This window comes from Amblyomma maculatum, chromosome 3, assembly GCF_055883805.1.
Source record: "Amblyomma maculatum isolate TAMU_Amacu chromosome 3, ASM5588380v1, whole genome shotgun sequence".
Lineage (NCBI taxonomy): Eukaryota > Metazoa > Arthropoda > Arachnida > Ixodida > Ixodidae > Amblyomma > Amblyomma maculatum.
This window is the reverse complement of record NC_139346.1, coordinates 1610099-1623609: the sequence shown is the minus strand read 5'-3', so window position 1 is coordinate 1623609 and position 13511 is coordinate 1610099. Positions and strand designations below refer to the sequence as shown.

The 13511-nt window shown below is 46.7% G+C and overlaps 1 pseudogene across 1 annotated transcript in view; it reads right to left on the bottom strand.

Annotated features, from left to right (window-relative positions):
• Nucleotides 1-13511, bottom strand: part of LOC146194095 (uncharacterized) — an 81326-nt pseudogene that overhangs the window by 16714 nt on the left and 51101 nt on the right. The gene's annotated exons all lie outside the window — the stretch shown is intronic.

Here is a 13511-nt window from a genome sequence, read left to right as displayed (position 1 = left end):
GCCGCAAATGATGCTTATATTTCAGCCGTTAAAAATGCGAAAAAATGTTTCTCACAAAGACTTTACCGGATATGCTGCTAGCAAATCCTAGAAAATTTTGGAAAGTTGTTAATCCTGCAGACAGGTCTAAAATCACTCTAACAAGCTCCGACGATGAACCTATTCCTGACAGCGAATGCTCATCAATATTAAACAATGTTTTCTCCAGTTTCTTCAATAAATCCTTGTCAAACAACATACCTTTTCGTCGCGCTTATAATTATCTACCAATGTACCCTGTCACTATCAACCTCGATGGAATCGCCAAAATTATTGATGGCCTGAAACCTTTTTCAGCTGCCGGAACTGACTGCATAAATTCAAAGTTTTTAAAAAGCCCAAGACTATATTCCTCGATTATTCTGTCTAAAGTATTCCAGCAGTCTCTTGAATATAGTACAATGCCGGTAGACTGGAAGATAGCGAAAGTGATTCCAATATATAAATCTGGAAACAAACATTCACCTAATAACTATCACCCTATTTCAATTACCAGTATCCCCTGTAAGATTCTCGAACATAATTTTTCGCACATAGTAAACTTTTTAGAATCAAATTCGTTTTTTCATCATGCACAACATGGTTTTCGCAAGTCATATTCGTGCGAAACACAACTTGTCCTTTTTACCCACAGGTTGCATACAATTCTTGATCGTCATTCAACTGCACATTGCATCTTTTTAGATTTCGCTAAGGCGTTTGATAAGGTTTGCCACTGGCTTCTGCTACTAAAACTGCGCACAACAGGACTTGATACTAATGTGCCGAAATGGCTTGAATGTTTGCTAACAGAACGTCAGCAGTTCGTAGCAGCTAATGGCACTAACTCAAGCTTAAACTCCATCCTTTCTAGTGTTCTGCAAGGTACCGTGCTTGGGCCGTTACTCTTCAAAATATTGTTTAATGACCTGCCTGTTTCCGTTACCTCATCAATTCATCTATTTGCCAACGATTGTGTCCTTTTCCACGAAATAATAACTGATGATGACGTACGCGCAATGCATGGGAAATGACACTAAATGTTAACAAATGGAAATTCTTACGAGTATCAAGGTCGACTGGCAACTTACCTGCATATCATCTTAACAATGTTGCTCTTGAATCAGTAATGTCATACAAGTACCTAGGCATTCACATCACATCAAACCTTAGCTGGAAAACTCGTGTCGAATTTATTGTCAACAAAGCTAACTGCCTGTTAGGCTACTTAAAACGAAACTTTCACTCAGTGCTAACACTAAGCTTCTCTTCTACAAAACCATAGTTCGTTCGCAACTCAAATACGCATAGTCAGTTTGGGATCCATGCACTAATGATCTTATCAACCAGCTAGAAGTGACTCAGTACAACGCACCTCGCTTCATCTTCTCTACTATCACCGCACTGCCAGCGTATCCACGATGAAATCTAATCTCAACCTGTTAACCCTCGCAACTCGTCGAAAGCTCGCACGTACCGTATTTACTTGCATAATGCTCGCACTCGCATAATGCTTGCACCCCCCACATTGCCTATCGAAAATTGGAATTTTTTTTTTTCTCGCATAATCATCGCATCCCCAACATCACTGCCGCGAGAGTCGACATGTTGCACCGCGGCAGTCGACTACGCGTAGCGAGCGCCATCTTTCTAGTGCTACTGAAACTAGCTGGCCCCGTTAGGTGCGTGCGCTACCAGGAGGCGCTACCCGACCCAACCGACGATCATCATCACCAGCTCCGACCACTCCGAGCGCCTCGAGAAGGAAACGTCAAGGTGTTTCGTCAGTTTTGTTCCGCTGGTACCGCCGCACGTTCTCCCGAGTTCCGCGCATAGTTCTGCCATTTTGCGAAGACTTTCGTAGGCCTCGCTCAGTGCGTGCTACTTTTGTCACCGTGCTCTCGGTGCCGCTTCTCCATGGGGCGATACGCAAGCTACACCGCTGCCTTTAAGCTAAAAGCTGTCGAGTACGCTTTGGAGCACGGCAACCGCGCTGCCAGCAGACACTTCGGAGTCAACGAGATTTGTGTCCGCTACTGGAGACGGCAGCACGACAAGCTCAAGGCAAGATGAAGAGGGTGAAGCTGAGGAAGCCGACGAAGCAGCGACCAACGATAGCGATGGCAATGTCGACGTGGACTCCGCGGACTCTGAGTGATGGTGATGTTGCGGGCGGCCAGCCTTCCCAAATAAAGTGTTTCTGCAGCTAGTGTTTGTCGTCTCTGTGGTTTTATTACAAACGTAAGTCCTGCTTGCAATTGAAGTTTTGGTTAAATTTACAATAGCTGGCTTGAGAACCCCGGTTCACAGCCTATTTACATTTGCTTTCAGCACTCCAAAGCATTGTTCAAAAATTTTCCCCGCGTAATTATCGCACCCCCTAACTTCGCACTGATTTTCTGCGAAAAAAGTGCGAGGATTATGCGAGTAAATATGGTATATGCCTCTTTCATAAGATATTTTATTATGATGACCTACGCAATAAACTACTCATTCCGCCTTCTTATATATCATCTCGCATAGACCACATTCACAAAGTGGGTATAACTGCATGCAATAGTAGAAGTTTCCTTGACTCATTCATGCCCCGCACATCGAAAGACGGAATCGCCTTCCCATTCCTATTGCAACCATCACTAATTTTTAATTATTTCAGTCTGCCGTGTGCAATGCCGACCATGCAAATTTTCGTAAGTCCTGCATAACTTTTGCTTTAATTTTTCTGTGTTTACCTCAGACTACCGTGCATTTAAACAATTCCGCGAAAATACTGTTTACATATTGTTTAATGATACCTTCTAATACATGTTTTGAGTCCGAAATAATACTTGTGCCATATTACGCAATACTTAACTATGCTGACATCTTTTATTACTTATATATTGCTTGTATACTTTTGTATGTTGTGCATATTTTGTATTCTTGTACTCCACCCAATCCCCTCTGTAATGTCCTTACCCTGAGGGTAACAATAAATAAATAAATTTAAAACTGAGGCATAAACATATTGCAAGGCTCATAAACTGCTAGGGGAAGCTAGCTTTTCAACAAACTTCGAGCCATGTTCAGCCAAGAAAAAGTGGCATGAACAGGAGAAGAGAGAGGAGATGGAGGAAAAGGACTGGGCAGACACAAAGCATGTAGCAATGGTGGTGATGGCTGCAACTGCTCGGGTGAATGCATGCATCATTACCTCGCCGGAGAAGGCCACACTCAGGGATGTCGCATACAAAGTGTTGCCCTCCAAATAATACCTTTTTTTCAAGCCACCAGCCGTAGCTGGCCTGAAGAGGCACTTCGTAAGGTCTTCCCTTGTACTGTGGCTCCAACCTTGACTTTAGGCTGAGGCGTCTACACCTGTCCCGATTCGTCAATCTCAGATCAGTGCCTGATGCGTTCCCTTTAAGATGCCTTCACCAGATCCTGATTAGTCGGTAGAAAAAAATGTGCACAGAATGCAAGAATCGTGTCCCCTTAGCAGTACATATATTATGGTGAGGCTACCCAAAAGTAATGGAAAATATTATGCCTCTGCTTGTGCCACTCCCTGGGTAGTACAGTCCAACACCCGGATATACAGTCGAACCCGGATATATTGAACTCGAAGGGGATCGCGAAATAGTTCAATATATCGATAATTCGATATACAGAAATCGGCTTGGGACGGCACTTAGATGCGAAAAAACGATACCGCATTTGTCGCGTAGTAACTCACTCGCATAATGAACCCACCCTCCACTTTTGCACTCGAGAATTTGGAAAAAAAAAAGCATTAAGGCCAGCTCACTCACATGCAAGCGATTAAGCGATCTCAGCGACTAGGGGCAGCGATTAAGCGATCTCAGCGACTAGGGGCAGCGACAGAGCAAAAAATTTTCAACTTGTTGGAACTGCGTCCCCCTGCCGTTCGAGCCACCGCGGCAGCTCAAAACAAGGTTTCTGTATCGCCGCGGCAGAAATCGCCAGCGTTTTGGCTTGCATGTTGCACTCCGTTTCAGTGGTCTCATCCACAGCTCATTTCTTGGCAGCGTGCCAAGATGCTGCTAACGTCGTAGCGTGTTTATCCTTTGATAGCTCCTGCTGCGGCGGGGAGCGAACTTGGCAGACTGCCCATGATAGCTTGCTTGATTGCACAAGCCTGGTTCGATTTATGACGCCGCGCTTGGGGCAGGCGTAGTCCACTGCCACAAAATCATTGGAAAGTGTGGTACAGTAGCTGCAAATGCTGTTTGAAGCAAAAAATGCTAAAAGCCGGTGTCATGGTCGCAGCTAACCGCGTGCTTTCGTTGATTCATACATGCAAGGATAAAAGACTCCCACAAAAAAAAAAATAAGCTTCGTACTGCCATCTTACGCTACGCTACGCATACAGCACAACAATAAGAATAGACGACTCGCAAAAAAGAAAAAAAAAGATCTGCCCTTAACTTCCGCAGGCGCCATAGCAACGTCAGCCACCGCGCGCAGAGGGTTCGTAACACACGCTGGAGAAACATTCTGTCTGAAAACGGGCTGAGCTGGCTTGGCGCATGCGTAGCGCGTGCTACTGCGAACGAAGGCCGGGAAAGAGAAAGGAGAGAGATAGCTCTGCAAAAGAATGGGCACACCCTTGCACTTCGCTATGTCGCATTTTTCCCCTCTCCTTTCCACTGGTTCTCTCTGATTCATTCACGCACAAGGCTTGCAAACGTCACGTGCTGGCGCGCAGGAAACGATAACCACAGATGTGCGTGCCTTTGGGGAATAAGCGGGGGTGCTGCCTAGCCGAACTGTCCCCTCTCATTCCTTCCGCGCGTGGCTTGAAAACGTCACGCGGCAAACGGCCGAGGGTGATGCGATCGTCTTTGGGAAAGGCACACTTTCCAGTGCGTGGTGCGGAGTTCGATATATCGAACGACCAGTGAAATTGAGTTCAATATATGACGCGGCTTTCCTATACTTTTACATGGGATTTTCAAGGGGATATTCTGTGAGTTCGATATAACCAAAATTCGATATATCTTGGTTCGACTGTATAGAACTCAAAGGGGATCGCGAAATAGTTCAATATATCGAAAATTCGATATATACAGAACTTTGCTTGAGACGCCACTTACAATTGTAAAGAATGATACAGTATTTGTTGTATAATCAACCCACCCGCATAATGAACCCACCCCCCCACTTTTGCCCCCGAGAATTAGAAAAAAAAAAAAAAAGCACTAGTCGGTGCCGCGTTCCTCCATTTCGGCCGTCACATCCCCAGCTCATTTATTGGCAGCGCATCAAGACGCTGCGTAGAGATAATGTCACAGCATGTTTATGCTTTAAGTATACTTTTAATGCTAGCTCCTGCGGTGGCGGGGAGCGAACTTGGCAGAATGCCTATGATGACTTGATTGTACAAGCCTGGTTTGATTTATCATGCCACGCTTAGGGTGGGCGGAGTCCACTTCACAAAATCATTGGGAAGCGTGATAGCTGCAAATGCTGTTTGAAGCGAACAATGCTAAAAACCGGTGTCATGATCGCAGCTGACCGCCTGCCTTCGTTGATTCATAGATGTAAAAATGAACGACTCTCGCTAAAAAAAAAAAAAAAAAAAATGCTGCTTCTTTACATCCACAGCTGCCACAGCTTAAGCTAGGCCACACGGACACGACCACACAAGACGCACATCGCACATCAACCATCATGCTCAGAAGGTTTCCTATACTCGCTGGAGAAAGACGTTTTGTCTGCCAAGGGCTGAGCTGGCTTGTCGGCACATGCTGCGAACGAAGAGGAAGGAGAGGGAAAGCTCGGCAGGCACCACTTCTGTCTATTGCGTTGTTTCCCCTCTCCCAAACACCATTCGCGCCTGCTTCGTACTGGCCATTGCCAAACCGGTTCCCGCTCGTTCCTTCCAGCACATGGCTTGGAAAATGATCACCGCAGATGCACGCACAAGGAGAATTGCTCTCCAAGGACTTTCGTTTGCCTTATAAGGGTGCCTCCCAGCAGTGCCATGCACCCCAACTATATGTTCCAATGGCAATAAAATGTTTCTACCACCTTTAGGGAATGGGCACGGCACTGCTCAAGACCAGCCGTCGCCAAACTGTGCCCTCTCATTCCTTCTGCGCGTGGCTTGAAAACACCACGCGGCAAACGGCCAAGGGTGATGCAATCATCTTTGGGGAAGGTGCACCTTCCAGTGCGTGGTGTGGAGTTCGATATATCGAACGACCGGTGAAATTAGAGTTCGATATACGATGTAGCTTTTCTATACTTTTACATGGGATTTTCAAGGGGATATTCAGTGAGTTTGATATATCTGGGTTCAACTGTATTCACTGATGCAGCGGAAGAGCTTGCAAACAAGAAGCACTTGCAGGAGCCTTCCACCCAAATGGCAGCGAAATGGAGTGTGTTTAGTGCTTGTGTGTCCAAAGAAAGGGGGGGGAGGGGCGAGGGGGTCACCAAGGCTAAGAAAAGTCGAAATGCTGATAGATACTGAATGATCAATCACCTTTGCACAAGTTTTTGATCAAGCTTGTAGAAAACTAGCACAAGCGGCCACTGAAAATGACTCCTGAGTTTTCCTTATCAACTCGTATGCTGGAGCATCAGACAACAAAAGCAAAAGAAATAAAGATTACAGGCCGGCACCATGCTCTGGCCACAAACACATCACCGAGCAGTTACTTCCAGTTGGAACACACTCGCTGCTCTCCAACATGGATCTGAGCTGAAACAGCGGACACACAAAACATGACGAATGGAGTCACCCATTCAAAGATGCAGCAGCGATAACCAGATAATTAAGTATGACCTGATTTATCCAGACGTGTACACGGTGACCGCTCAAGTTTGTAAAAACAGCCCAAAGAGGACTCACACCGCTGCTTTGTGGGGATCGTACGCGCATCCTGCGAAGTAAGCAATTGTCAGTAACAGCTCACTGCAGCCAAAACTATATTCGGTCGCCATTTTCATTCGCTAAAATTTCTGAAGGCTGCTACAGACCGTGCGTCGATGGTCGGCTGTTGTCAATTTTGGTCGCCGAGACCATGGAATGGCACAGCAGTGAAGTGCTGATAATTTAGTACACGTTCGTATCAAAAAAGACTATACTCGTGTAACAGCAGCATATACCTGTCCAAGCTTTCGGCGACGACGCCTCTCGAGCCAGGCGATGCGGCTGCTCCTTGCCTGCCGTACCCTGCGACAGCTTCTCTTGGCAGTGCAGGGAAAGCTATGGGACTGAAGTGCATTATCTAGCTGAATATGGTCCCCTGCTTAGTAACATTAATAGTACATATACCAATTTACTTGGCCAATTGTTTCCCTCGATGGATACGCCAAACACGTTGAGAGGATCCTTAACACTATTTTGCGATCCGGAGAGATACGACATCGTCGATATATGGCAACCTATATGAAAATATGGGAAATGTGAAAGCAGCTGAAGCAACCACACTTTTTATCAGGCATTTTGGGAGATGTCACTGCATGAATAATACAGTAAAATCTCGGTGATACGAATTTCGGGATGATACGAATTCGCGAAATTCCCCGGCCGGAGTGCACTGTGTACAACGTGCAAAATTTCGGATGTTCCGAACACATTCCCGACACAAACGCTCAAACTGAGTGCGACTGCAACCTTGAGCACTATGCACTGCCCACACATCATTGACTCCGCGATCCCCAGACATGCTGTCGCATCATGAGCAGTTTGCGGTAACGCGTGGTCTGCACCTCGCTGTCGTGATTGTCTGTCAGGCTCGCATCGCGAAAAGCTTTCAGCGGCGCATGGCACACAAACTGCAGACATCGCAACTGCAGCAGCTGCATAGAAAGGGAACCAGAGAATACAGACGCAAGACAAAAACAAAGAACGCACACACCACAACACTAGACTTACAACTAATTTACTCCGATGAAGAATTGCTCATTTTAAAATAACTTCCTGCCTGCGCACACACCCTACAGACAATACCCTTCGCGCACCACATGGTGAAATGGCTACTATAATGATGGGTTTCCTCCCTTGGTTCTGCTGGCGGTGGGGGAATCCTTGGGGAAAAAACTGAAGTTATCTTCAAAGGCTGCCAGGCTAATAGAAGTGGAATCAAGAAAGTTGGAAGTCATTTCTTACTTCCACAAGACTTCACCAAACTATGGCATTTTCTGCTCCCTGCAAACTGTCCGGTTTGTGCACCCAAATCTCCGCAGACCTGCGCAGAACTGGTGTTTGCAAGACGAAACACCAGACTATGTTCACCACATGCGCAGTGGGCGTGGTGTATTCAATCCCGTTGTCATGCGGGAAAATCTACATAGGCCAAACCGGAGCATGCTTGAATGAGCGCCTGAGGCAACATCGCACAACTTTGGGCACTGACACAGGCAGCAATTGCATGTCCAGGACTGCAAATGTTCTAGTTTTGACACTGCCAGCATTATCGGTCGGCGAAAATCTAAACGTGAGCGTGAGCTATTGGAAGCTTTCCTGATCAGAAAGAATAAGCAGAAATGCGTCAGTGAGCCGTCCGTGATTATCATCGAAAAGGAGTGAAAGTTTTTATCATTATATTAGCCACATGTGGTGCGCGAAGTGTATTGTCTGTAGGGTGTGTGCGCAGGGAGGAAGCTATTTTAAAATGAGCAATTCTTCATCTTAGTAAATCAGTTGTAAGTCCAGCGTTGTGGTGTGTGCCTTCTTTGTTCTTGTCTTGCGTCTGTATTGGCTGGTTCCCTTTCTATGCAATATGAACCAACTAGGCCAGCAGTTTGCACTCCTGAACTGCAGCAGCTAGCGGCAGCGTACGCAGCGGGCAAGCATGGATCACGCATTGCTGGCTCCGCAATTGCAATCCACTTGCGGTGCCACGCGGCCTGCATGTCGCCATCCCCTATAGTACTTCACGCATCGTGAGAAGTATGCAGAGAAATGCGGGCAGCACACTGCAGCATCGCAGTCCTTTTCCATGCCGCAAAAAGTTTGCAGCAGCGTGCTATCGTGAGCAGTTCGTGGGCGCATACGGGCCGCACATCATAGACTTCGCGACTACTGGTCCCGCTGTATGCATCACGAGCACCCGCGGCGCCGCGCGGCTGGCACATTTGTGTATGCGCCGTGAGAAGTCTGCGGAGTAATGCGGCACGCACATCGCTGATGTCATGATCGCCTGTTGTGCTGTGTGCGCCGCGAGTGCCGAACTGCAACTGCATGACCGTAATAAACCTTCTCAGACAGATCTGCGCGACTGCCTTTCCCATGCTTGTGCAAACTTTTCTTTTCAGTGATACGAATGTTCGGATGATAAGAATTTTTCCGCGACCTTATGAGATTCATATCACTGAGGTTTTACTGTATGGCAAAGTAACGATGGAACAGTAAAAGTACTATTGGGAAACTTCAGAAGACATACAGCACAGCGTAGTGTCGGGAGTGAATGTGGTGAGGCATAATAGACGGTCTTACACATGCAGTATGTGTTGGGTGTCTTGCGCTGCTGGCTTCATCGTGCCATGTGAACGCGATGAGAACTGTCCAGGTGCATCATCCCCTTCTCTTTGCCGTAAACCGAAGAGAACCACTTTAAGCTCGCTGTTCTTTATTTAGCTCCTCGTCACTAACGACGGCTACAAAGTCTGCATGAGCGCTTCTCTTTGGCTGCAGAAACAAAACTGAAACTGCATTGGACTCGGTAGAGGCAGGCCGGCCGGCTGAGCTACGCGGCGGAGGGAGATATTAGGAGATGCTGCGCGCCCGCAGCTTTGCTCACGCTGCCACGAAAAGCTTTCGCAGAGTATAGGCCTAGTTGGTTTCAGCAGACAGCCCTTTAGAACGGATGAGCGACCTCTCTGTTGAAACAAACGTTTGTCTTTCATCATCGCATTACAGGGAAGCCCATCTCATAATAAAATAAGCTCAACAACAGGTGCGGCGCTCGGCGATCATCCTAAATCTGCCTGTTTGCTCTCCACAAGTATCACTGATGACTTTTGCCGGCCGGTTGCAGTATCTCAGTGGACCGGGTCACACTGGCGCTTGACAGTGATTCTACACCCTTCTTGTGATGTAAGCAATCGTAGATTTTGGTTCACTGCAGCCAGAACATACTGGACGGCCATTTTCATTTGCTAACACTTGTGACTTTTCTCACCACAATCACCACATTCGCACACATGAAAGCGACGCTCAAAACAATGCACGAAAGCGGTGCCTAATCAGTACAATACCTGCGAGCATTTATGTGCCCTCCTTCACAAGTTCACAATTTAATTTTTTTACAGCCCAGCGCAATAGCATAGGCGCTGCCATACCTGGTCACGTGACTCTTGTGCTATCACTCAGGTTTCAAAAACTGCGCCCGGCTGCAAGGTGCTGCGGACTTCATGTGAATGCCCATTGTATGTGCAGGTGCTACAAGATGTTTTATTTACTCACCTAGCTCACTTACTGTGTCATCTGAATCCTTGCATTGTGCCGACAAACCAGTCACAGAGTTTTTTTGTAGATCAATTCCCTCTCTAATGCTTTTTGTGGGCAACATAGTTTACCATCAAACTGAACTGATTATAAGCAGGCTATCACCGGATAGAGCATATTGGCGGGCTAGTTGGTGCATAATAGAAGTTAATGAAAAACAGCGCAAAAACGAAGGCGAGACCACATAGCACAGGCGCAACACAAGACGAGACCACACAACACAGCGCCTGTGTTGTGTGGTCTCGTCTTCGTTTTCGCACTGCTTTTCATTAACTTCTATCACCTGAGACCTTTCTTCTTCTCAATATTTTTTCCTAAACAATGAAAACGTGTTCACACCGCACTGGTTCAGGCGTATTATGAATGTTACCCATTCAGCATTAAGCACAATACTTACTACTGGATATGGGCGTGGATGTAATCCCCCGACAATTGACCGCATGCTAGTTCACCTCCCGTAAATGTCTGGCTTCAAAGGACTTTTACGCTGCTCAAAGGCCACATCAGGCGCACTCAGCAACGTTCGCCTGTGCTTGGGCGAAAGCAACGGTGGATTCCAACCGCAGAGTTGGAGCAATTCCAGAGCAAAGTTTTTTCCTCTTTTCGAAGCGACTGTATTCCAAACGCAGATCCGGAACCCAGATTGAGTCTTCCAAACGCAGATGGGGAGCCGAGTCAAGGTCACTCCAGCCGAAATCTGCAGAACCGGGTAGAAGTTTGCATGGCGTATTTCTTCAGCGGCTCTCTCCACTTCCGGTAGCTGCACCAGCTCCATCCTCTGTGCTTGTAGCAGACGATCGGTACTTGCCGCCTCTATGGATGCAAATTCTCGTCGTGATATTGCGCTCTCTCTCTTGGAGAGCAACTGCAGACCTATGCACGAAAACTCTATGCGCTGCTCTGCTCTACTGTGCACCACGATCCTGTTTTATACGAAAAAGTGCCAAAGAACTTTACCCTGTGTGCCCACGTTCAGCTGCGTGAACGAAATAAGCGCGTATAGACTGTTGACATTTCAAGAAGCAGCGGGAGGACACGCATATATGAAGTGCAGCTAGGCAAGGGATGACGGGCTGGCGGTTCGCGAGCGCCACCTACTTGCTCTGGCTAGAGCGCATGAGTGTTCCAAACGCAGAATCGGAACACATGCTCTACACCACTCTGGTTCTGCAATTTGAATTCACCATAAGACTGGAAGCTGCACCGGAGCTCAGCACCCGCAGTGGTAGTGAAGCCCGAACAAGTGGAGATAAAGAAGTCTTATCAGGCTGAAATTCGCCATTGATTCGTGCTCCAGTTTTATAAAAGCAGCAATTATTACATGTATTGCATCAGTGCTTGTCTGAAGTAAGTAGGTTCACAGACATCCACACGATGATCCTTCCCTGTACAATGAATTCATTGGACTGTGCAAAATTAATAGCTACACCAACACCACGATATCCTTTAATATCCCATGAAAATAATGTGGCAGTAGCACAAAGACCCAACATATAACTTGTGCGAAAACAAGGCCCTTCTCGTACTTCCACAGCTACCGCCGGCTGTGCTAAAATGAGCTGGCGCGTGAGGTTTATGAAAGACATTTCCCTACTACTCACAGGCACTCTGGTCTCCCAGAAACATCAACTCGTGATACACCAACATGAAAAATGGCGACCTAGGCCATAATATATGCACCATATGTAGAAATGGTCATCTAGTCTAATAAATCACAGGGTCATCAGATCTCCTTCCCCGCACATTGCTTCAACAAGACACACGAAAGTGGCGGTGTTTCAGTTGGCATTACAAGCTGCGCAGAAGCTGTCCGCACTGCCCACCGAAGCGTTCTGATGGCCGGAAATGACGTCTTTCCAAGTGGCGCCACTTGTTGGAGACAGCGGAAGTGCGGAAGAGTCTATAGCACAGGAATTTGGGCAATTTTGTATCAAAGCTCCTCCTGACAACGATGCAGCAATGACCAATAAGTGTTCTTGCCCAGAAAGCAAACTGGCGACAGCTGTTGGCAGGCGACATGTTTCCGAACAGTTTGTCTTTCCACCACTGCTTGAACCATGTGCACGAAGGCATTGACTTCCTTCACCTCAGGGGTTCACGCAGGGCATGAGCGGACAACTTTCGCTGCGAAGTGTTTCCATAACGTCCCGGCCACCGTGGCTGCAGTGAATGGCAGCCACGACCAGTGTGACGTCAGCGGTACCAGGAATAGTTCGAAAGCTCACACCTATGCGTCACCCACTCTGCCCGTGGATTTAAAAAAAAAAACGGTTATTAAAAATGAATAATAATTATTGACTTTGTTCCGAGGAATTATACTTTGGGAGATTACTCGAAAGCGCTTGTTCTAAACATTAAATATGTTTATCAGTGGCCTTACCCCCCCCCCCTTTTGTGGCCCTTTAAATTTCCCCCTACTCAGCTCTGAATTGAATGTCACATTTGAACGATCAACAATGGAATGGTTCTTATCAGTACTAATCTGAGCCTTTAAAGTGCTGGCAAATCATTAAATCTGCACATAAAAAGTTTTGTAATGCTTCATCTTGTTTGCAAGATTGACAGCCATAACAAATGTGCACTTTCACAGAAGTGCCAGAAAAAATTGAGTTTCTGGGACCCTCTGGAAATTTCCAAACTACATGCTCAACTTGCTCACTGCAGCATGAATTTCATTGCTGGTGTAATATTCAATCTGAAACCCAATGCGTTAAAGCAAAACTATGCACTGCGTAGTCTGCACTCTACACCAGTGTGATCTGGCTTCTATTTCCTACCCGCTTTAACATTCTATGACGTGAAAAGAGCGCTCACATTTGTGCAGCACACATCATGGGAACTGAAAAAGACAGGATCACATACACAGTGAACTTCCTGTTTTCCAATGGAATTTCTCTCCTACAAGGCTTACCATCATCATCATCATCATGTAGATGGTGAGCCATGTTTGGAAACAATCTTTTACCATATTCAGGACCACCCCCGAGGTGTGGCCAGCAGCAGAGCTCACCGGCGGGAGGCAAGAGAGTCC